A 22,980-nucleotide genomic window follows, 5' to 3' on the forward strand; every position below is an offset into this window, starting at 1 on the left:
AATTAATTAATTAATTTTGAAAGGTGTTACTGATTGAGAGCTGATTGAAAATCTTTTTTAAAATAAAATAAATAATCTATCTACCTATCTATAAAAAAAGAACCACTGGCTTGCTTTCTTTTGTTGGGTATTATAAACGATGGACATAAGGAATACATTCTCTGGAGTCCAGATGTTATCTCATAAAACTAAGCACAATTTGCTGAAGTTAGATCAATTGACTTCCATGTCAAAAGTACAATTCCTGACTTTCCTGACTGCAACATTTGGAGGCAATCTCCCTGTCACTGTGATAAAATTACAGTGCCAACCCAACACATGTCTACACAGAAGTAAGTCCCATTGAGTTCAATAGAGCTTACTCCCAGTGGTTATAGGATTACAGCCTTAGGCTTCATCTTCACTATCCGGCACGCCAACTATATCAACCCCCCTTGATACATATATTTTGAAAGGGAATGGGTCCCCTCAATCTTCAGGTGGCCCTGAATGCGTCAAGTGTGTGTGACGTCCTGCGTGCATTGCACGTGTGTGACACCACGCATGCAATATGTGATGCAGGTCCAGTGGCCAGCTCCTCCAAGGTTCTTGCATCGCACGTGACACGTGACGCACGACAAACACACGACATGCACCAGCACCCAGCACTCCAATCTTGGGGGCAACCTGGTGCCTCTGAGCATTTAAAGCACTATTATAACACTTATGGGGCACTGTGGCACTAGGTGGCACTGTGGGTTAAACCACAGAGCCTAGGGCTTGCCGATCAGAAGGTCAGCGGTTCAAATCCCCGCGACAGGGTGAGCTCCTGTTGCTCGGTCCCTGCTCCTGCCAACCTAGCAGTTCGAAAGTGCAAGTGCAAGTAGATAAATAGGTACCGCTCTGGCGGGAAGGTAAACGGGATTTCCATGTGCTGCTCTGGTTCGCCAGAAGCAGCTTAGTCATGACCCAAAAGCTGTACGCCGGATCCCTTGGCCAGTAAAGTGAGATGAGCGCCGCAACCCCAAAGTCATCCGTGGCGGGACCTAACAGCCAAGGGTCCCTTTACCTTTACAACAGTTATGGCTCTCCCCACCACTGCCAAGAATCCTAAGAAATGTGGTTTAAGGATGGTGAGCATTGTTAGAAGACACACACACCATTCCCCTCTCAGGGTAGAGCAGGCATAGGCAAACTCGGCCCTCCAGATGTTTTGGGACTACAACTCCCATGATCCCTAGCTAACAGGACCAGTGATCAGGGATGATGGGAATTGTAGTCTCAAAACATCTGGAGGTCCCAGTTTGCCTATGCCTATGGTAGAGCTTCCTAGGAAGAGGGGTTGATTGTTAAACCACTTCAAGAATTGTAGCTCTGTGATAATGAATAGAAGTCTCCTCAACTATCCACACCCTTAACAGACTACAGCAGGCATCCCCAAACTGCGGCCCTCCAGATGTTTTGGCCTACAACTTCCATGATCCCTAGCTAACAGGACCAGTGGTCGGGGAAGATAGAAATTGTAGTCCAAAACATCTGAAGGGTCGAAGTTTGGGGATGCCTGGGCTACAGTTTCTAGGATTCTTTGGGTGAAGCTATGACTGTTTAGAGTGGTATAATACTACCTTAAATGTTGGGGCCTGATTCAAGGTGTATGTAAAGGGCAATGAAAAACTGTCTCACTAGGAAACCGGGGGAGAAAAACCAGCATTTTGTTCAGATACATTCGTCCATACCCTTCAAGCACCCTAATTTTCCTGGGACATTCTTGGAATTACAGGAGCCATCCCGGCTTCTAATTTGACCCCGGAATGTCCTGTCCCCCCCCCCCTCTCCAGCACTGCTGCCACCAAGCTCAGAGAGTGACCTGGCACTTGCAGCCGGCATTTGCATTTGCAGGTGGCGCTTGTGCTTGCAGTAGGACCCTTGTGAAGTGGAACCCTCATGAGTGGGAGAGTCAGTTCCGCACTGGAGTGGAGGTGGTGGAGACGCACAGTGCTCTTGCTGGCCCCTCTCTGCCACGGTGTGGGTGGAGGAAGTGAGTGAACAGGGAAGGACGTGAGCGGCTGTGGCAGGGAAGGCGGCCCACTGACTTGCGCACCCAAAGACTTTTCAGATGTCCCACTTTTCAGATGAAGAATGTTGGAGCTTGTTGTTCAAAGGGCTTGTTGCTAAACTTGCAGAAACACCTTATTAAGCTGATACACTCACTATCTTGGAGAAATGTGCAGAACCATTAACAGCTTCAAGGGAAATGGTTTTTCCAAAGCAATGTATTATTTGCACGCAAGAGAGCAGTGTTGTATTAGAAACCAGAACAAAGTGGGTGTAGTGTTGATGGATCAGTCAGAAAGCTACAAAACAGTGAAAAGTTATCTCATAAGATCCCTCTTTAAACTGTGTGTGACTTTGGGAGTAATAATGACAAGCCTGCCTATATAATCCTTTATTCAGTGCAGTTCACATATCTCAATAAAACCTAACACAATGACCCTCCAAGATATTATCAGTAGTCTTATCCCTCTGTTGAGTTTAGGCTGAGCAAGAGTGTGGCTTGACTAAAGCTACAGATATAATTGGAGCTGAAGGGAGGAGTCGTGTTTTCACAATTCAATCTCTCTTTACAGCAGTGTCCCTATATATCACAGACAGGCTTCTGTTTTCTGGCACCTGTTCCTTGTTAAAACACTGTCCCTATTTTATTTTTGAAGAATTTTTTTGAGGGTAGAATTCTTCTTAGAACTATGTAGTGTGTTTCTATGCATGTGCCAGGGACCAGACAAAATGAATGATGAAGGAAATTTGGCACCTGAGGCATACAAGTATATATTGATGCCGTTGTTGTTGTTGTTGTTGTTGTTGTTGTTGTTGTTGTTGTCGTCGTCGTCGTCTTCGTCCATGCAAAAGGCTCCAGATTCAATCACCAACACCTCCAAGTAGGACTGGGAGAGATCCCTTCTGAAATCCTGGAGAGCCACCACCAGTCTGTTTAGACAATACTAAGCTAGATAGACCACTGGTCTGACTTGACATAAGGCAGCTTTCGAGAAGTAGGAGGAGACATAAGATTGGGGAAATGCGAAATGGAAAGAAACCAAAATTGATATATTTGCCCATCCCAAACCAGAGGAAAAGGAGTAAGCAATTTTGACAGAAGCCAATCAAAATGTAGTAGTGAAAATCAAAAACCTGTATGGGGGGGGGGGCTCATAGCGGTAAAGTGAGGTTCAAAAACATTGTTGTAGCTTCCACCAATGCAGCAATTTAGCCTCAATACCCATCACCAACCTGGTGCGCTCTAGATGTTTTAGATTACAACTCTCATCATTTGTACTATGTTGGCTGAAGCTGATGGAAGGCATCAGACTTTGGAAGGCTGTTCTATATGCATACATTGCCAACAAAAACTAGTTTCACCCAGGTCAGATTAACAAATGCAAGGGATCTCTAGAACTGGATTCAATCCAAAGCCCCTTCTGACATGACTATGGTGCTATGGGATGTGCTGTAGCTTATATGGTCTTTCTGATGCGCTTCCAGTAATGGCAGATCGCACACTTTTAGAGTCCATACTATGAGGTTCCAGTACTGCCGCCACCAATTCTAGCACTGCCATATGGTGGGCTCTTCCTAAGTGAACTGGTGCTAGGGGGAAGGTTCTAGCCTAGGTTGCTTCTTGGCATGCTGGTTTTCTATTTGCAGGGACGGTGTGGTGGGAAAACATTTATTTATACAAGGCCAGGGCATTGGGCCCAGCCTACCAAAAATATTGTATCTCTTTATACAAGTCTCTCTGGGTGCTAAGATCCTTGGGTGAGTACCTTTTCTAGGTCTCAACAATATCAGAAGCACGGATGTTGGTGACAGGAGAACCTATTCTGTGGCTGTTCCCATACAGTATTGTGGAATTCTCTCCTGAGAGGGGTTAGATCAGCTTCTTCTTCGTTATCCTTCTACTGTCAGGCAAAGACCTTTCTATTGAGACAGACCTTTGAAAACTACCGTAAACTGCAGGTGATGCTGATCACTGGGGCTGCTGTACCTGTGTTCTGATGTATTTTATTTATTTGGGTTTATTTGCTAGGTTTTTTAAAATTATTTTGTATTTTATTAAGTTTTTTTAAATGTTTTAAGCTGCCTCAACTCCCAGCTTGGGAGAAAGGCAGGATATGAATACATTAGATAAATACATTCTGGGAATAATTTGGCTCCGCTGTGAAGTGTTTGCGTATAACAGAAACACAAAGCACCCATGAAGCACACTGTCCCCTGTTGTCCTCTTCCAGCTTCTATTTGCCATGTATTTGGATGAATCTTTGGAAAGGGCCAGCTCTCAATAAATCATAAACATTTATTATTTATTTGTGACATTTCTATGAGTCACTTCGTTGCTAAGAAGTGCCTTTAAAGTTCAATGGAAAATCATGGACATTAGAAACCCAATATGAAGAGCTTGTCAAAAACAAGTCAACAGCATCCAAAGAAGCGCATGCCTAACCAGTGACATGCAATAAGTGGACATGGGGGACCAGAGTAGTCCCCTAAATGTTCCCAATAAATTAGAGTGTTAAAGTATTAAAGCCTGGCACCTCCTTCCCAAAGCCCAGGAAGCTTCTGCCCGGCTTAGGGAGGGAGGCACAATGCCCTGACTCATCCAAGAGCCCTCCCGCCACCTTCCCAAAACTCGTCCATCCTTGCAATAGCCTCATAGGGTCAAGTTCTACTAGGAAGAGTTGCTGTGCTCACTAGGCCTGGCCTCCTAGGCTGTCTTGTTTCTTTGAATAAAGAGCTGACTCCACTGAAGCCATGTGCTGACCCGCTCCTAGTACCTGCTTCTGGTACCTGCCCCTGTCAACCTAGGGATGGGTGGGTTCCCCACCCCTGGACCCTGGTAAAGGGGTCCAGAGGTTGGGTTCTGTCTGAAAGCCCAAATAGGGCTGATGGGCTGTAGAACATCCCAAAAGGGCAGCCTGGTGGGATCACCCATTCAATTGGTTTGACCTTGATGGAGATATCAGTCAGCAAGCAGGTGGGCTGATTCAGGATACATACCCAATGCCTAAACCAAAACCAACTTATATCTATAATCAATAAAGTTGTGGCCATTTTGATCCCAAACTGGTGCCGTGCCTCTCTCTCTTTTTGCTCTCCAGTCCTGCCAGTAACTTCCAGCCATGCTGCGCTGTGCACTGCAAGTGCACTATTTTATGCTCATATAATTCACTTTCATGTGCCACCCATTAGGCAGCAATGGTAAGACTTTGCCACCAAATGGCCTTCTCCCTCTGGGCTGCCCTGGCCTCCTCCTCATCCCTCCTCATAGCTTCTGTTAGAGCAGGCATCCCCAAACTTCAGCCCTCCAAATGTTTCGGACTACAATTACCATCTTCCAGAAGTGTATAAAAGTATGGATAAGGGAGGAGAGTGGACAGATAAAAAGCCCCCCCCCCCCCGTCAGTACACTAGAACTCAGGGAAGCTGAATGTTGGAAGATACAGGACAGATAAAAGAAAGTTACTTCTTCACACATCACAGGGTTAAACTATGAAACTCATTGGCAACAAAGGACAGTGATGGCCACCAACTTGGATGGTTTTAAGAGAGGATTATACAAATTTATGGAGAGAATAAGGCCATCTGTGGCTACTAACACTGATGGCAATGTTCTGCCTTCACTATCAGAAGCAACATTATCAATATTACGGTATTATTTATTAATTTCTATGCTGCATTTCATCTGAGGACCACAGGGTGGTTTACAATATAAAGGCACAAAGATACATTTCTGAATACCAGTTGCTGGAAACCACAGGAGGTGACAGTACTGTTGAGATCAAGTCCTGGCTGGCAACTATGAAAACAGGGTGCTAGACTAGATGGGCATTGGACTGACACAGGAGTCTATTCTTATTTTCTTGTGCACATTTAGAATCTAGTTTTTGAAACAGGCATGATCACATTTTTACAAAGGGTTGTTTCTCAATGTTGTATCTTTTAGCTTTTACTGTAGTACTGGTACTAGGTTGCATACCGGAGATAGAGGTTATTTGCTTCCTATTACAGGGGAGAGACCAGGAGCTAACTAAGACAGTAGCTAAGTTCCTCTATCTGATCTTTTGCCGCCAAAGTACATTACAGGACCCTGCCCTTGTTGGAGACCCACAGAGGTGAAATAGATTGCCGGTCTCCTCTTCCTCTTCCAAGTGACTGTACTGATAATATGGCAATGTGATTGTACTAGCCAATTTGTTTTGAATGTTTCTGGATGATGCCAATAAAGGTTTTGATTGATTGACTTTATATGAAAGTGAGGTCTAGACATATTTAAAGAAATAAATGAACCTTGGAACCTGCATTGGGCATCTTCTCTAAATTAAAACAAAACAAGGTGGGATAACTCAAAAACATCATTACCCAATGTAAAAATAATCAATAAAACTATTGACCAGCAAGATTCTGCAAAGTCAGCAAGAATTCTTCACAGTGGGAGGTGGGGACCAGTAGGCCCTCCAAATGTTACTGGACCACACCCACCGTCATCTTTGACCATTGGCCACACACAGGGGGCTGATGGGAGTTCAAGTCCAAGATTGCTGGAGGGCCACAGATTCCTAGCTCTCCATCTTGCACTTTACAAAAATGAAGGATACAGATCACCATTTTGGTCTGCTGCATATAATTCAACAAAGAGGAAGGTGTCAAGCCGTCTTTGCCCTCCTGTTACCTATTACAAAGTTCCTTATTTGAGTCAATACTAAATAAAGAACAGGTGAGGAAATTCCATAGCGAATATGCTGCCACAAAGGTGATCTTCTGCTCTAACACCACAAATCTCTCCTCAAAAGGCACAGCCAACTGGAAGGAGGCCTCCAAAGAAGATCTTAATGACTAGCAAGGTTTATATGCACCTGGGGCAAATAATTCATTTTTCTCCCCACTGAAATTCAGTAAAATAATAATAAATCAATATATAGCCATTCTTCGCAGTGGCCTCTAGTGCAACCCGAAACCTAATCACAAGCCCCTTGATTATTGTGGTTTCCCTTTTGTACAATATCCTTTTTGAGCGGGACACAATATTCCAAGTTATTGCTATTATGCGAGTCTGGAGGTGATTAGTACTACCATGCATTTGTTATTGCTTGGGCTATAGAGAAGTATCCAATAAGGAGCTTTGATTACATTGCACACAGGGCCCTCCTTTAAGGAATATGCAGAGGCTATTATGCAGCAGCTTTTCTTCTAAAGCTAAATTATGAAAGCACACCCCACCCCTTTAGTCAATTTCTGTTTACTTGTAAATTTTGTGACCCAGCGTGGGACAGGAGATGCTTGATAAATAGTACCCTTAGGGAGAATTCCAAGCGGAACAACCACTGGGGTGGGAAAAGCACTCAGCAAAGGTATATCAGGTAATTACCAAGCACCTCCAGCTGCTCCTGTCATACTTAGCAAGGACCATGTGCTGATTCAAACCAGAGTAGTTGAACTGAGGAAGAATCAGACTGAATTCAAAACAGAAGGAGCTTATGCTAACTGGGCAGTTACACTCCCTTTTAAGCTTTGCAAGATTTCCTTTTTCATTTAGCAAGCCTGATGGGGCACCCTATTCATTTCTCGTACTCACAGGCACAAACAAATATAGACAAAGATCCTGCTTCTCCAAAGTTAGGGACAGCTTAAAGAGAAAGAATGCAAATAAAAGCATCCCTATAAAACATTTAAATTAATACAGAAAAAGAACTACCACAAAAAGCACCTAAAATATTGTTGTTTTTAAGATCCAAAATAAGCATCATATAGATAAACAGCAAGCAGTGCTAAGTTAAAACCTAGATGCTCATTTTCACAAATTAATAAGTACCGTAGCTCATTCCAGTCTTTGGTTGATGGCAAAACAGCTCTCCTCCCCACAGCCCAGCCACATGTCTTTTGCAGATGCTGTTAATCCGAAGGTAACAGGAAGGCGGTGGTTTCTTTTAGCCATAGTCTATAAATACATTTTCAAGAGATGCTATATACCATAGTGCAAGTTAATTTCGACTGAATCACAAGCTTAAGATAGTGACAGGCAGCTACCTCTCAAAAGTGAAGCAAGTGCAGAAAAATTGAAAGAGACTGAGATTCAGGTGTTTGTACATCCCTAGCCTCAGGAAAGGTCATCTGAATCTTAGAACTAGATCCAGAACATCAGTGGCATGGCCACCTGGAAAACTGGCATTTGTGATCGACAAAAGCAGATTTTGAAGAATTATTCTAGTAATCCTTTTGGCTTCTGTGTACTGAAAATTACACAAGTAAATTGTTGCTCGTCGTATAGGCTATGTATACACCCTTTTGTTCTTTTCCCTCAACATGTTATGAGCTAAAAAAGAAATCCTTCCAGTAGCACCTTAGAGACCAACTAAGTTTGTCATTGGTATGAACTGTCCTCCAAGGGGGCAAAACATATATATTGCAAGGAGTTATGAGGAATGCGTCCATTTTCATCAATGGAGTGACAGATTGCATTCCCTCGTGGCGTAGGGCACATGCTTATTTCAACCATTTCTTTCCTCTGAAAGGTGCCTTATCCATCTTCTGGTTTTCTTCTGTCTGAAAAAGATCAAAGCATTGTAAAGTCTACTGTTACAAAGTTCTCCAACCCTCATGGGGTGATGAAAGCAGCTGTGTTGTGTACATGAATCTGAGTATGGGGTACCGCCCCCGCCAGCAGTGTCTATGATAGGCAATATAAACAACTAGCATCTTTAATTCGCCAACCAATGCTTAGCTGCCTATCCGTGAGGAGAAGAAAGGGAGAAGCAGATCATTATAAGCTTTATAGCGCCTGGCACAACACTAAGGTATGTGGCGGTTATGCTTGAGGATTTTTTTATTATTATTAATTTATGCTTGAGGATTTATGAATCTTAGACAACCCTACCACTTGCGTACCCAAACTTTATTCTCCCCTAGCAATCATTAGTAGAAAATTAAACGAGGCTTCTTATTTCTGATAATATCACTTATGGACTTAATGTTCAGGGTTCTGTTTTTTTAAGAATTAGGTGGAGGTGAAGATATGCTAAAAGTTACAATATAAACAAAATATAAAGATTTGGTGTATCAAAGATATATTTAGGAAAGAGAATATTCTTATGATGACAATACTCTGGACTTTCGGACCTTGTGTGCTGCTTTCATCCAGAAACCTGATTTTTAAAATTATTATTCTAAGCATCAGTGAAAATAATTAAAGAATGAACCCAGATAGCGCATTTTCTCTGATGTCAAACTGAATTTTTTGCAAAATCAGTTTGACATCAGAGATATCTTCTAGTTCTTAGATTTACTTCTAGTTCTAAAGATTTCAAGCTTTACTTTTGTGTAACATAGTTAGAACCAGGGAGCTAGTAAAAGGAATTAGCATATTTCTTAAAACAAGGTTATCTTTGAAAACATAGGAATTGCTAAGAATCATCCAGAGAACATGATTTCTCTTTTGCTACTGGTAACATTCAAAGCGAATCTAATAAATGTAAAAGACCCCTGTAAGATAATGTACAGGTTTAACTCATTCGTTTTAACCACTGTGGATGAAAGAACATACTTCAGCCTCTGAAGTGAAGTCTCATATTTAATTATGCTAACAGGTCATGTTTTGATAATTATCAAAACTTTGGCATTTACACTGTTCAACCTTATACCATTGTGAAATGCTGCAGACTATATATGTGTGAGTAATATATATATATTCAAGGTGCTTAAAGATTTAGACAGAAGAACAGTGTTTTAATTGATTTACAGTGTAATCTTGTACATGTGTAATCAAAAGCAATGCCTACTAAGTTTTGTCAGGCTTCTTTACAAGCAAGTGTGTGATTGTAGCCTTCGGTCAATTAAACCTATTGAAATATTAACCAGGGTCAACTCTGAAGGGTATTTAGTGAAGACGAATGTCTTCTGAGCAAATAACGCAGTTAAATCCTTCTGTGGAGAAATAACCTGAAACGCTACATGTAATTTTTATTTTATTTTCAGGGAAGATACCAGGACACCAGGCTTCCCCTTTTTCTTTTCAAAATGTAGAGTTCTGTTCAGTTCACTCCTTTGAAATGGCGCTACATGTGCATAGCCTTGCATATGCCCAAATGGTTAACTTTATCATTTTTTTCTTTACATAAAGCATGTCGATTAAACTGGGGGCAGCTGATATATATTGTTAATTGCAGGACACTGCTGATCAAGCGACTTCGTAAAGAGCCTTGCAACTGGTGAACATCTTCACTTGTTTCAAATGCCTGTCCCTGGTTTGGACGGGGGCTTGGATGTGAGAATGACTGCAGTGTGCATGCAGTTCCACAGCCAGACCTGTGTGTGCGAAATAGTATTACTACTACTACTACTACTACTACTACTACAGTAAAAAACCAAATCCACACACCTCTGCTAAGTGCAGCCAAAATGAAGACACTTGGAAGCAAAAGAGCACCCTAGCATTCTCCCCCCAGTGTAAAACCTATTGGGGGGGGGGGGAAGAAATGACCCCATTTCAATTAAACTGTTTCAGCTGCCGTTGATATCAACAGAATAATGATGCACAACAATCTTTCACTAGAAAGTTCAGTACAAACCCCTGTGTATTCAGTAGTAAGCACCATGTTAAGCGTGCTTAGGATTGCAGCCTTAGGGGTGCTTAAGCGATTCCTGCTTTTAGGCTGTGGTCCGGTAAACTTAATCCTGTAATTAAGGTTAACTTTGTATTTTTAGTATTGTTCTAAGTTGGGAGAGGGGCAAGGGTCCCCTAAACTCTTGGGTGCCAGATCCTCCCCATAATTCCTGGATTTAGTAAAAGAGCATAAGGTGGTGAGTCTGTTTTATGCTCCAGACCAGAGACAGCCAGATGTGATATTTGGAATCTGAGCAATGGGGAGAACAAGACCCTGTTCTACACTCTCTCCATCTAGAAGCAGGTTGTGTGTATGTGTAAATAAACCAAATACCATAAACGCCACAGGCTCCCCTGTGCCTCATCGTCCTAAAAGGGAACCTAGACCCTAGTAAGTGTGCCTGCAACCTATGGACTCTCGCCCCGCTCGTGGAGATTGGGGTGGCATGTTAACAATACAGTGGTACCTTGAGTTAAGTACTTAATTGGTTCCGGGGTGCCATTCATGGCGATAGCACGCATGCGCGAAGCGCCGATAGAGCACTTCTGCGCATGCGTGAAGTGCGCAGAACGCTTCTGCGCATACGCACACAGCAGAACCCGGAAGTAAATAATAATAATAATAATAATAATAATAATAATAATTAAAATAATATATTTATACCCCGCCCATCTGGCTGGGTTTCCCCAGCCACTCTGGGCGGCTTCCAACAGAAAAATAAAACACAATAATCTATCAAACATTAAAAGCCTCCCTGAACAGGGCTGCCTTCAGATGTCTTCTAAAAGTCTGGTAGTTGTTTTCCTCTTTGACATCTGTTGGGAGGGCGTTCCACAGGGCAGACGCATACTTAACCCAAGGTATGACTGTATTATCAATCCCACTGGTTTTTTGTTTCAGCACCAAAGGCTAGGATTTGGGGGCGGGAGTGGGGGGGGGGTCAAGTTCTTTTTAAAACAAACATACAAAGAAATTTAATGCAAAATTTCCTGAGAGTAAGCACCACTGAACATAATGGGCCATTTTTCACCCCAGTAAAAATCTGCACTATTACAAGGCTCCTCAAACTGCGCAATTAGATTGCTCCAATTATCATCATAGCAATTTTGATTTGGAACAGTCTTTGGAAGTCATCGATGTGCTGCCCAATGTACACTCAACAACTACGCTAAAAACAATTAAGAGGGTGTGTCTAAGATCCTACAGGTTGGTAGTTATTAACCGGTGACTGTTCAATGTTCTAGCCAGGTTGCATGGTGAGAGAGGGAGCACCATTTTATGGTTCACCTCAGGTCACAAAATGTCTTGGGCCAGCTCTGACTGGAAACATATCCTAGAGCTGAGGAAGGTTTGGCATTCCAGATATTGTCCCTTTATCTCTGGCCATTGGCCGACGTGGCTGGGGCTGATGGGAGTTGGGAGTCTACCAACATCTGGAGGGCCACAGGTGTGCAACCCCTGTCCTAGATCGAAGCCATGGCTGCTTGCCCCAAACAAAAATAAATAAATAAATGCAAGTGGATAGTTTAAGCAGGCTTTTTGAAAAAGAAAGTTTTTTTGCAACATGCGGGTTTCACCACCCCTTTTTTGGAGCCATGGTTGCAAAGGAAATGATCAAATTTAAATCCGAAGAAGAAGAAGAAGAAAAGCACAGTACATTGAAGTGAGAATTTAGTTATCAGCAGGGCTTTTTTTCAACCAGAGCTCACCAGTGCTCAGTTCCCGTCCCTCTTGGGTGGGCACAATTGCCATTCTAAGAGAGCAAAGGAGAAGTTCATGGTGAGTTCCAGGACCCTTTTGTTTCCCCTAGAAAAATGTCGCTTGTTATTATCATCCGCTTCACAGGGGGAAGATGATCCAGCTAGTAAATTTCACTGTACTGTATCAAAAATGATATTAAGAAAAAATGATGTGGTTAACATGAGATCCGTTTGGGCAGCTGGACAATGTTATGAGCAAAGTAATAGACATAATCCTATTTCCATATGCTCATGATTTTGCCTTAAATTTTTTTTTGAAGTGGCAGAGATAAATTTACAAAGGATTGAGCTTATCCCCCTTACATTTAAAAACAGTAAAAATACCATAAACACGACAGAGGCCGGACACACGTCTTAATTTCAGATACAAACGGGTCATGATATTTTCACTGTCTCTTGGCCTGGGGTTGCCTCATCTTTTCTGGCATGTTGCCCTAGAAGATGGTTCTGCCTTCAAGGTTGCTTTTCTGGGTCTAATTTGGAATAGCTGTTATTTTATTTGTAAGCTACCTTGAGTCCTGGTCATGGAAAAAGGTGGGGTCTAAAAAAAATATTATTATTATTATACAACACAAAAATTCATTTAGATATTTCTTATTTGTTTTGAGCCATCAATTTACATGTGGCACCTTGAGATTTATTATTGGTCTCCCGGTTTTCTTTGTGCTTCCCCTGCCCCTGCATGCGGTGAAGGTGATGCAGATTTGATTACAACAGTTGTGAGATGTCAGCCATTTTGTGTTCAAAATAGGCCTCCTCAGAATGCTTTCCTATTCACAACGGGGGAAGGATATAGTTCTATATACACTTGCCTTATGCATAGGAATGCAACTTGGAGAATATCAGCATGGTCCTGATGGAAAAATAAAGCCCCCTCCTTTGTGTGCCTTTATGCCACTGCTTGCAATGATTGTGACAGATCCAGACCTTGGGTGGTCGTCAACTAAATTTTACTCAGAGCATACCCATTGAAATTAATGAATATGGTTAAGTTAGGTCCATTAATTTCAATGGCTCTACTCTGAATAAGAATTAGTTGAACATCACTAACATTCAAGTTAGTATATCAGGATGTCCAGGGTTAATCACAAATTAGTATTTCCTGGCCTGGCTATTGAGACTGGATTGGAAGGATCAATGGGAGAAGGAAGATGTCTCTTCAAAATAACCTGCTTATTTAGCATTCATCCTGATTTGATGGCACAAAGTTTGCAGGATGGTTATGCTATGTTGGCTATTTAGTGAGTATTCATTCTGATTTGTTTCCAGTGAAGTTATACAACATCTTACTGAGCAATTGTTACCGCAAGCTTTTCAATGTATTTTCCCTATTGCTTTACATACTGCAGAAAAAGTTACTGGTTTTTTTTGGGGGGGGGGGAGAACAGGTTTGTTGCGTGAAATTGTGCAACCTGAATTTGCCAGTTTGCAACTGAACCCCACTCACAAAATAGAGACAAATCTGGAAGCAATATGAATATCCACCAGAAATATTTTGTACCAAAATGGTATTGGTTCCACACACTGAGGGTGATGCCCATTCATGGAAAAGAAAAGAGTTGTTCTGCTTATAATTCCTGGAAATAAGACCAGTCTTGTGCAGAAATACAGCCAGTGACCTCCATGTGGCCTCACACTGGGGGAGTCCCAAAACACTTGCGCCGAATTTGAAGTGCTTTTCAGCTATCATTATTTTTAAAGCAAAACAGTCTTTCTCTAGAGGAAAAAAGACAAAATGTACATCTGGTTTCTGGGAAAAGAAACTAAAGGGGCCTTCAGTTCTTAGTCACAAATACATTGCAGCCCATTTTCTTCCTAACTCCTAAACCTCCACAGTTAAATACATACACAAGGGTAGTTGTTTTCAATCTTCCTGAGAAAGACAAACATTTTTCTATGACAAAATAATTAAATCCAGTCAGGTAGCCGCAGCAGGAAAGATGCACAATGTCTGTCTTTCTAGTGGCAGTGCCCAGATTCTGGAACTTCCTTTCTATTTTTTGTTGTTGTTTAGTCGTTTAGTTGTGTCTGACTCTTCGTGACCCCATGCACCATAGCACGCCAGGCACTCCTGTCTTCCACTGCCTCCCGCAGTTTGGTCAAACTCATGTTCGTAGCTTCGAGAACACTGTCCAACCATCTCGTCCTCTGTCGTCCCCTTCTCAAGGGTGTACCCACCACGGGGCAAGTTAGGGCAGCTGCCCTACTCTAGAAGCCAACTGCCCCCCCAAGCTAAAAAGAAAGAAGAAATCTCAATGCAAAAAGCAGGGCGCGCGGCCCCAGCCAGAAAGAAACAGACCAGCCCTCCCCCCTTTCCCCTTTCCATAACCCATCGCACTTTCTCCTCTCCCCCTCCCACTATCGAGCTGCAAAAGCGGTGGGGTGTAAACGTAAGAGACGGAGGGATCCTCGCTTGTTCTCCCCACCCCACCCCGACCACCCCACCAAGAAGTCACTTCTTTGTAGTTTTCTCCCCTGCAGCAGGAGAAACTGACACTCCCCCAATTTGAAATACAGTCAGTCAGTCAGCAGCAAACGCGCGCGCGCACACACACACACACACACACACACTGCAGGCTCCTTCAACCCTTCCAAGATCCTCCCTCCCCCCACTTTCTCCCCGGATCGAGGCACTCACACTCACTTTTCTGGCTGGGTGCCTTGATGTCTATGCAGAGCAACTGCAGGGGCAGCTCAGCCAGGGACAGTGGCTGCGGAGCCAGCCCAGGAGGCACAGTGGGGAGCCGGGTGGGAAGCAGAGGAGGAGGAGGCTGAGCCGTCTGCGCTCGGGGCAGAAACAGCGCACCCGGGGGATGGGGCGAGCTGCCCAGAGGGGCGACCAGTGCCGTGGGCAGGGGGGCAGGAGGGGGCAATTGCCCCCCCTAGAAGCAAAAGGCTAAGGGGCGCAGCGTGGCAGCCCCAGGCTCCGGCTCCCAGCGCAAAGCTCCAGAGGCGCGAGGGGAGCGTAAGCGGAGGAGCGCTAAGCGGAAGCGGGGAGTGTAAGTGGAGGAGGCAGCCACAGGCTCGCGTTCCCTGCGCACCTCTGGAGCTTTGCGCTGGGAACGGGAGCTTGGGGCCGCCTCCTCGGAAGACCTGGGAGGCGCGGAGGAGGCAGCCCCAGGCTTGCGTTCCCCGCGCGCCTCTGGAGCTTCGCGCCGGGAACAAGAGCCTGGGGCTGCCTCCTCAGAAGAGCTGGGAGGACGCAGGCCACGTAGCCCCGCCCACATTCCAACTGTGGCTCCTCCCCTCCCGCCCCTTGCCCCTGCCCCTTGCCCCCCCCTAATTTTGATCCTGGGTACGCCCCTGCCCCTTCTCCTAGTGCCCTCAATCTTTCCCAACATCAGGGTCTTTTCCAAGGATTCTTCTCTTCCCATGAGGTGGCCAAAGTATTGGAGCCTCAGCTTCACAATCTGTCCTTCCAGTGAGCACAAGGATGTTCATTTAACACACACACCCCAACCCATCCTGCCAGTAGTTTTTTGTGGACCTGATACTGCTTCCTCCATTGCTGATACTGTATTTACATTACAAAGACACACACATTAATGGCTTTTGCACAATTACTGTCCCCTATGTATTTCGGATTGCAGTTTAAGAACAGTGTTTTAGGAAATTACACTGACCCATAATATAACAAAAAAGTAATGCATTTCCAATAAAGTTTACAAGAAATAAAATAGTTAACTCCCACTTCATTTCTGGCTTGATCAAATATCTCCTAACACAAACTGCAAAATTCTGAACTAAAGATGGCCATGACTAAGGAAAGAAAATAAACATATCACTGTGAGAAACTCAGATTGGATTGATACCAGTTGCTGAGAACTGTTCACTGGGCAGTTGATAAATCAGGGTCCCCAAACTAAGGCCTGGGGGCTGGATGCGGCCCAATCGCCTTCTAAATCTGGCCCTCGGACGGTCCGAGAATCAGCATGTTTTTACATGAATAGAGTGTGTCCTTTTATTTTAAATACATCTCTGGGTTATTTGTGGGACATAGGAATTCGTTCATTTCCCCCCCAAAAAAAATATAATCCGGCCCCCCACAAGGTCTGAGGGACAGTGCACCAGCCCCCTGCTGAAAAAGTTTGCTGACCCCTGTGATAAATCTAAAATATAAATCTTTAATAAATCTAAAAGATAAATCTTTAATTATCCCCATCACATAATTAAAGTTCTTAAGGTTCCGCATGGGAGAAGCAATAATTAAACCAGTGAAAATCTCTGGTGGGTCACTGACAGTCAGAGTAGACAATATTGGGTTAGATGGACTAATGGTCTGAATCCGTATCAGGCAGTTGCACATGTCCAGTGCACACACCCCAGTGGGGATTGGTATGGCAGAAGACAGGAAGGCCAACGGTGGAGACAGAGCCAAGGATAATTTGCTCCATTCTCCTCCTTGCTGAGTTCAACAAAGGCATCCCTGAGTGAGACCAAGGAGGAGGCAGGCAAGCAGTGCCACAACCCTTGGAACGGTTGCAAGGTGGGGACTGAGTGAAGACAGAATCACCTTGGTGGGGCAGTGCCCAACTTGCCCTAATGGACCAGTATATACTATTATTCTCCCACATTGCATCTGGAGGGAAGGGGACTGACGTACCGTAGAGAGAGAATGGCTTGTTAAATGCCACCTAATGAGTTTATGGCAGAGTTGAGATGTGAGCTAGAAACTTCCAAATTCATAGCTCACTTCCTTAACCACTATATTACACCTGTGCTCATAAGAAGTTTCGTACAGCCACAACCCTGCTTTTGCTTTTTCTTCATTTCAGACTGTATGTGTGCCTTCATAGGTCTCTTTGTACGTATAAGCTACAGACCATACATATCAAATAAATTAATGATAACAAAGATGTCTACCTTTCAGTCTCTTAGTATTCTTCCTCACTGAATAGGCTGTGGAATAGAACTTATTCTTGGAATTAAAATATAACCTCTTGTAGAGCGAGACAGTAAGCATTCTTTAGTTATATACTTGTGGGTTTCTTAAAATGTATATATATATATATATTATTTCTGCACAGCCTTTCGTGTGTCTTGAGATGGCTCACAACAGTATTGTATGCTGAGATAAGAAAGGTCTTGTCTTGACAGATCCAAAAAACAAAGAGAAGGAATCATTGAAACCATATTTTGCAAGAATCATTTGCAAAAAGCTCTGGAGGTTATGTGCTGATCCAAGATGAAGTTCCAAAACTCTTGCACAATGTCTACAGATGTTTATACTACGGGTAGCGTCTTTCTTTTTCAACAGAAATAATTTTGGATTTAATTTTTTAGTGACATTTTGAGAAGATTTTGAGGGGGAAACACTTGGGAATTATCAAAGTTGTTTATGTTTGAAGGAGTTGTGGCAAAGCTATTGTGCAGTGTAGCACGGAAACTTTGACCAGGCTTGCGGTAAAACAAAATGCTTTTGTCCTTTTCCTCAAAGCATCTAGCTGCCCACTCTTCCGAAGCCCCAGCTGTATTTACTCTCCTTTTCTTTTTATCTATATGATGAAGAGGGATAGGAATTTGGTGATGGCTCTGTGCAAATATATCAATGTATGATACTTGCAGGAACTGAGTACACCTATCCAAGAGATGGTCTGTGCTGTCTGCTTTGATAGTACCAACCATCGTGTTCTGGATGCCCTCAGCCCAAACAGAATTAGCATGCAAGTTAGCAGAATTGATCGCTGTGAGCACAATGCAGGTAGCCCCATTCCAGCAACTGGAATTATATGTGCAGGCTTCACGATAGGGATTATGTGTACCCCACCCTACTTTTTTGTGAACTAGTAACAAAGATCTTCATTAACCATAGGTATGGCCTTGGGCAGGTCCAACTATATAAATGCTCTTATGAAAGTCTTTTCACTTTGAAAAGCAAATTTTATCACATCTTAATGGGTGGGGGTTTCTTTTCCCAACAGAAAGAAGCCCAAAGTCTGCTAAACTAGAGCAGAACTTGTTTATAGCTCTTTGGTTGCCAGTTACAGAAAAGATTCCATGTGCGGGTTGCATTTGCTAGATCAAGGCATGTTTATGTGTCTCTAACGAAACAAAAGTTGTGGTAGAGTGGGCTGTTCAAATAAGTGAGCTTTGTTCATCTTGTGAATAACTGATTTTATGCTTTGTAATGCAGAATGAAGTCTTCAATATAAAAGCCATTTTAAAAGCCTGGAATATTGCGTACTGTTGGATATAGTTATTTAGTTGAGGACTTGTTAAAATAGCCTGGCAGCTTATGCAATGAGTCTGTCAGCCACATGCTTGGATGTGCAAATCGATCTGTAACTGTCCCATGGTGGGGCAAATCCATATTAGCTACTGAGCTTGGGTTGCCATCTTTGGTCAGGCAAAATACAGGACAGGTGGGACAAAATAAAGGACAGGTTGGGGGGATTGTGGGGCACATTCTCATGGCACAAAATCCCCCCCTTTGTGGAGATGAGGTTCTCCTCATTCAGCCTCCCGCCACCCTCATCACCCCTGCCCTGCCCTTTCCCTTGACTCCTGTAGATGGGCAGGGGCCAGGGGTAGAAGGCCAGCTCCCACAGGCAACTTGAGCTGCAACTCCATCCTTTCGCCCCAGCTGGCACCAGAGAAGACTCGAGAGCAGAGGAAGAGGAGGAAAGGTCAGGTCGGGGTGGCAGAGGAGCAGTGGCTGAGGAGGAGGAGCAGCAAGAGGGAAGGAAGGAGGGGACAAGAGAGAGGAGGCCAGATGCATTATCAGCCATACCAACAGCATCACAATTTTGGGCCAGCTGAGCTCAAACATGGGGGGGGGGAGGCATCCTGTTTGAAGTCCAAACAGGACAGGGGATACTTTTGTCCCAAAACAGGGTGATCCCAATTTTCTAGGCATCTATGCATGATGGAATGCAAACCTGTTCCCTTGCTTGACTCCCAGCATGCATAAGCACAGGCTCTTATGTGCTAAGTGCTGAAACAACAGACCTAAATATAAGAGAGCTTACAAAAAAGAAGAGCCCAAGCAAAAACTCCCATCAATTAATCTTTTTAAAAAGGTATGAGATCCTACATTTTTGTAAAGTACCCAGAAGCAGTGAGTGTGACATACAACAACACACATACCACACACTCTGAGCAGATGGGTATACTCTGCTAGTAGGGAGCACGCTTCCCTCAGACAGCTCCAGACCCAGGGTGATTGGGAGTGGCTGTCACAGCCACTACAAGCACATAATGCTAAACTAGATGGACTTTTGCCCTGAACCAACCAAGCTCTCCTTATGTTCTTAGATCATGATCTACCAGTAGTTCTCTGGGTGAGCTGCAGAAGATTAGCAAGGATTCTGACTCTCAGCTGTTGAATAATAGCAACAAAAAGCCTTTCCCCACATTCCAAATTAGGCTTCTGAGATGAATAAAGCTTGTAGGGTGGAATCAGGAATTCATTTTTGTGTGATAGGACTGGTGCTGGTACTGAAAATAAATTCATGGGCTGCATATCAGTTCAGTTACCCTATTCCTTAATACTAACAGTATGCTGCTATCACTTCTGCCACTATTTTACATTTGGCTTCAGTTAATAGATCTTGAGGTTCTAGTAAAAAACAAAAAACAAGTAGATCCCACAAGCTTGGAGTGTGCCCACCTGATCACTACTGTATTGTAACTTGAATCAGACTCTTTCCTATAGGCAGGAAGCTTAGCTTTCTGACATTAGTGTAAATTGCAGCAACACCAAATATCAGATAAATGTTAGATTGAAACATCATGAGAAAAATTTCCTTCCAACCCAAGCGGACCTTCTGCTGCTATACTACCCACAACCTATCTGGTTCGCACATTCCCACATCATGCCATTCCACTGTCGCCCTTGCCTTTGGCTTGCTCCATTACATTAACTTCCAGCCCTCAAGTCTTATGTTTTAGCTTTATTTCTTAATTATTTAAACTAGTTGTGACTATTTTAGTTCTCGAAATATGGCTCAAGAAACAGTGAACGAGACAATGGGACAGTATGAGCATGAGAATCTTTGCTTCATAAACAATAGCAGCATGACGTAGTTCGCTCATAAAGGTAAAGGGACCCCTGACCATTAGGTCCAGTCGTGACCGACTCTGGGGTTGCGCGCTCATCTCGCATTATTGGCTGAGGGAGCCGGCGTATAGCTTCCAGGTCATGTGGCCAGCATGACAAAGCTGCTTCTGGCAAACCAGAGCAGCACATGGAAACACTGTTTACCTTCCCGCTCTAGCGGTTCCTATTTATCTACTTGCATTTTGACGTGCTTTCGAACTGCTAGGTTGGCAGGAGCTGGGACCAAGCAACGGGAGCTCACCCCGTCACAGGGATTCGAACCGCCGACCTTCTGATCAGCAAGCCCTAGGCTCAGTGGTTTAACCACAGCGCCACCTGGGTCCCATAGCACTAAGCAAAACCACAACTTAGTATAAATCAGCAAGCATGTGGGCACCGAAAAAGGAGATTATGGCCACATTGTTCTTCATATCTGGCCTGTTGCTGCTGTTGTGTGTCAAGCCATGGTTTAGCTTAGTATGTTGTCCAAACCCCAGCTTTTGGCTTGTCTTGCTCCAGGCAAACCACCATCTTTAACCATAATTTGTCTGGAGAAGACAACCCATGGGTCTGGGTTTAGAGCATAGTTTGCCTTAGCATTACGTGCAGTGGCATAGGAAGAGAGGGGCGATAGGGGCGCTCCACCCCGGGCAGCGTGATCACGAGGGCGCCATGGCAGCTGCCCCCCTGCCCACGCTGGGCGTCCCGCCCCCAGAACGCACACCCCACCCTCATAACGCGCGCCAGACCTGCCGCTGCCCCCAGTGCCGGAGCATGAAGCTCCGCCAGTGATTAGTGTAATCTGAGCTGCTAAGTGCTGGTTCCATCTGTATGCTTCTCCCTCCCCTCTCTCGTTCTTTTGTATGTCCAGGTGGTTTCAGGTGAACTGACATTAAGGCTGCAATTGTTTACTCGCTTGCCTGGGGATAGGGATGGGGCAAAAATTCAGTTCACATTTATAGCCAAACCTACAAAATTTACACTTTCCGAAACAATAAGCAAAACGGAACACAGCCATCTTTCAAAATGCAAACTCCTCCAGATTTTGCAGTGCAGTTCTCCAGCCAATGTATGTATACAAAAATGCACATATTCAGGTAAAGTGTGCATATAAATGCATACATTAATGAAAATAGCATACAAAAGCACAATTGCTTTGGAAAATACGTATAATAGGCAAAAAGTATATATAAACATGTGTATATTAGGAGAAAATTGTAGTGAAATGTTGGTGAACTTTCATGAGGACCTAAAAAAACAAAACTTGGATGTAGAAATATGAAGAAACAAAGTTAAGATTTGAAAATGAGAAACAGAGAAACCAAAACTAAGATACCCACCCATACCTTCCTGGGAATCAGGTTATAAGCTTGCACTGTAAAGGATCATTTCCCATTTCAATCCAAAGAGCTACTTTGGAATTGGGAATTGCTGATTACAATTTTTCACCCCACCCCACCCCACTTTGAACAGCTGATTTTCCATGACATATTAAAAGCTAATTTGGAAAGATCCATTGCTTTCAAAATGATCCATTTTCTGTATGGCACTGGAGGCTGCTTTTCAACAAACACATGCTCAATACCAGGCACCCCCAATCTCGGCCCTCCAGATGTTTTGGGCCTACAGTTCCCATCATCCCTGACCACTGGTCCTGTTAGCTAGGGATGATGGGAGTTGTAGGCCGAAAACATCGGGAGGGCTGAGTTTGGGGGTGCCTGCTCAATATTTTGTGGGGCATACAGACCTAGTTCCATGGTTCGGTGGATGCTAATCAGTAACTTTTATTTCTACCACTTAGAGTAATATGTAAATCTAAATTTTATAACGCTATCAGGAAAGAAAAAGTTCAAAATAAAAAAAATGGAGGGGGAAGAGCAGGAGGGAAAGAGATGTTTCTGAACAAAGTCATGCATACTTGAGTCTAAAAGTGAGAGCTGGTTCAACACCCATGTTAAGGCTGAAAACATCACTGTATTGAGACATGTGTGACTGTTGGCCATATTCAGATGTGACACAAACGGCAGAATCACACCATGCATTTAAAGTGCATTCAATGTGCATTTAGACCACATGACTTCTCTCAAAGAATCCTGGAAATTGTAGTTCACCCCTCAAGACCTACAGTTCCCAGCACCCTTTAACAAACAACAGTAGCTCCAACACTCCTGATCTGCTCTAATCTTTATCCAGAGGGGAAAGAAGATCACAGTATGGCTTAAGAATTACTTCTGACTCAGCGCTCATTGTTTGTTGCTCCCAAGCAAACCGCAAACCAAGAACAAACATTCATTTCAGATCACGCTTTCTGACCCCTGATTTGGATGTCATGCAAAGTCTGCTGCCCCATGGTCTGCTTCCCCTCTGGAGGAAGGAAGGAGCAAAGTTGGGGAGCTTGAGTTTTCTGCACCGGTACCATGTACTGTACCCTAATAAGCCTCTTGGTTTACATTTCTAGACTTCCTTTCAACATCCCCCAAGGAATCACAAAAACGCAAGCATGCTTTTTGCACTCTGCAAATCGGTTTATGGCAGTACAGCAGGATTTTCA

The 22,980-nt window shown here is 43.7% G+C and overlaps 1 protein-coding gene across 1 annotated transcript in view; it reads left to right on the forward strand.

Annotated features, from left to right (window-relative positions):
• The window catches only part of ASIP (agouti signaling protein), a 72,735-nt gene that overhangs the window by 24,092 nt on the left and 25,663 nt on the right, over positions 1-22,980 (forward strand). The window lies entirely within an intron of this gene.

This window comes from Zootoca vivipara, chromosome 7, assembly GCF_965207765.1.
Source record: "Zootoca vivipara chromosome 7, rZooViv2.hap1.1, whole genome shotgun sequence".
NCBI lineage: Eukaryota > Metazoa > Chordata > Lepidosauria > Squamata > Lacertidae > Zootoca > Zootoca vivipara.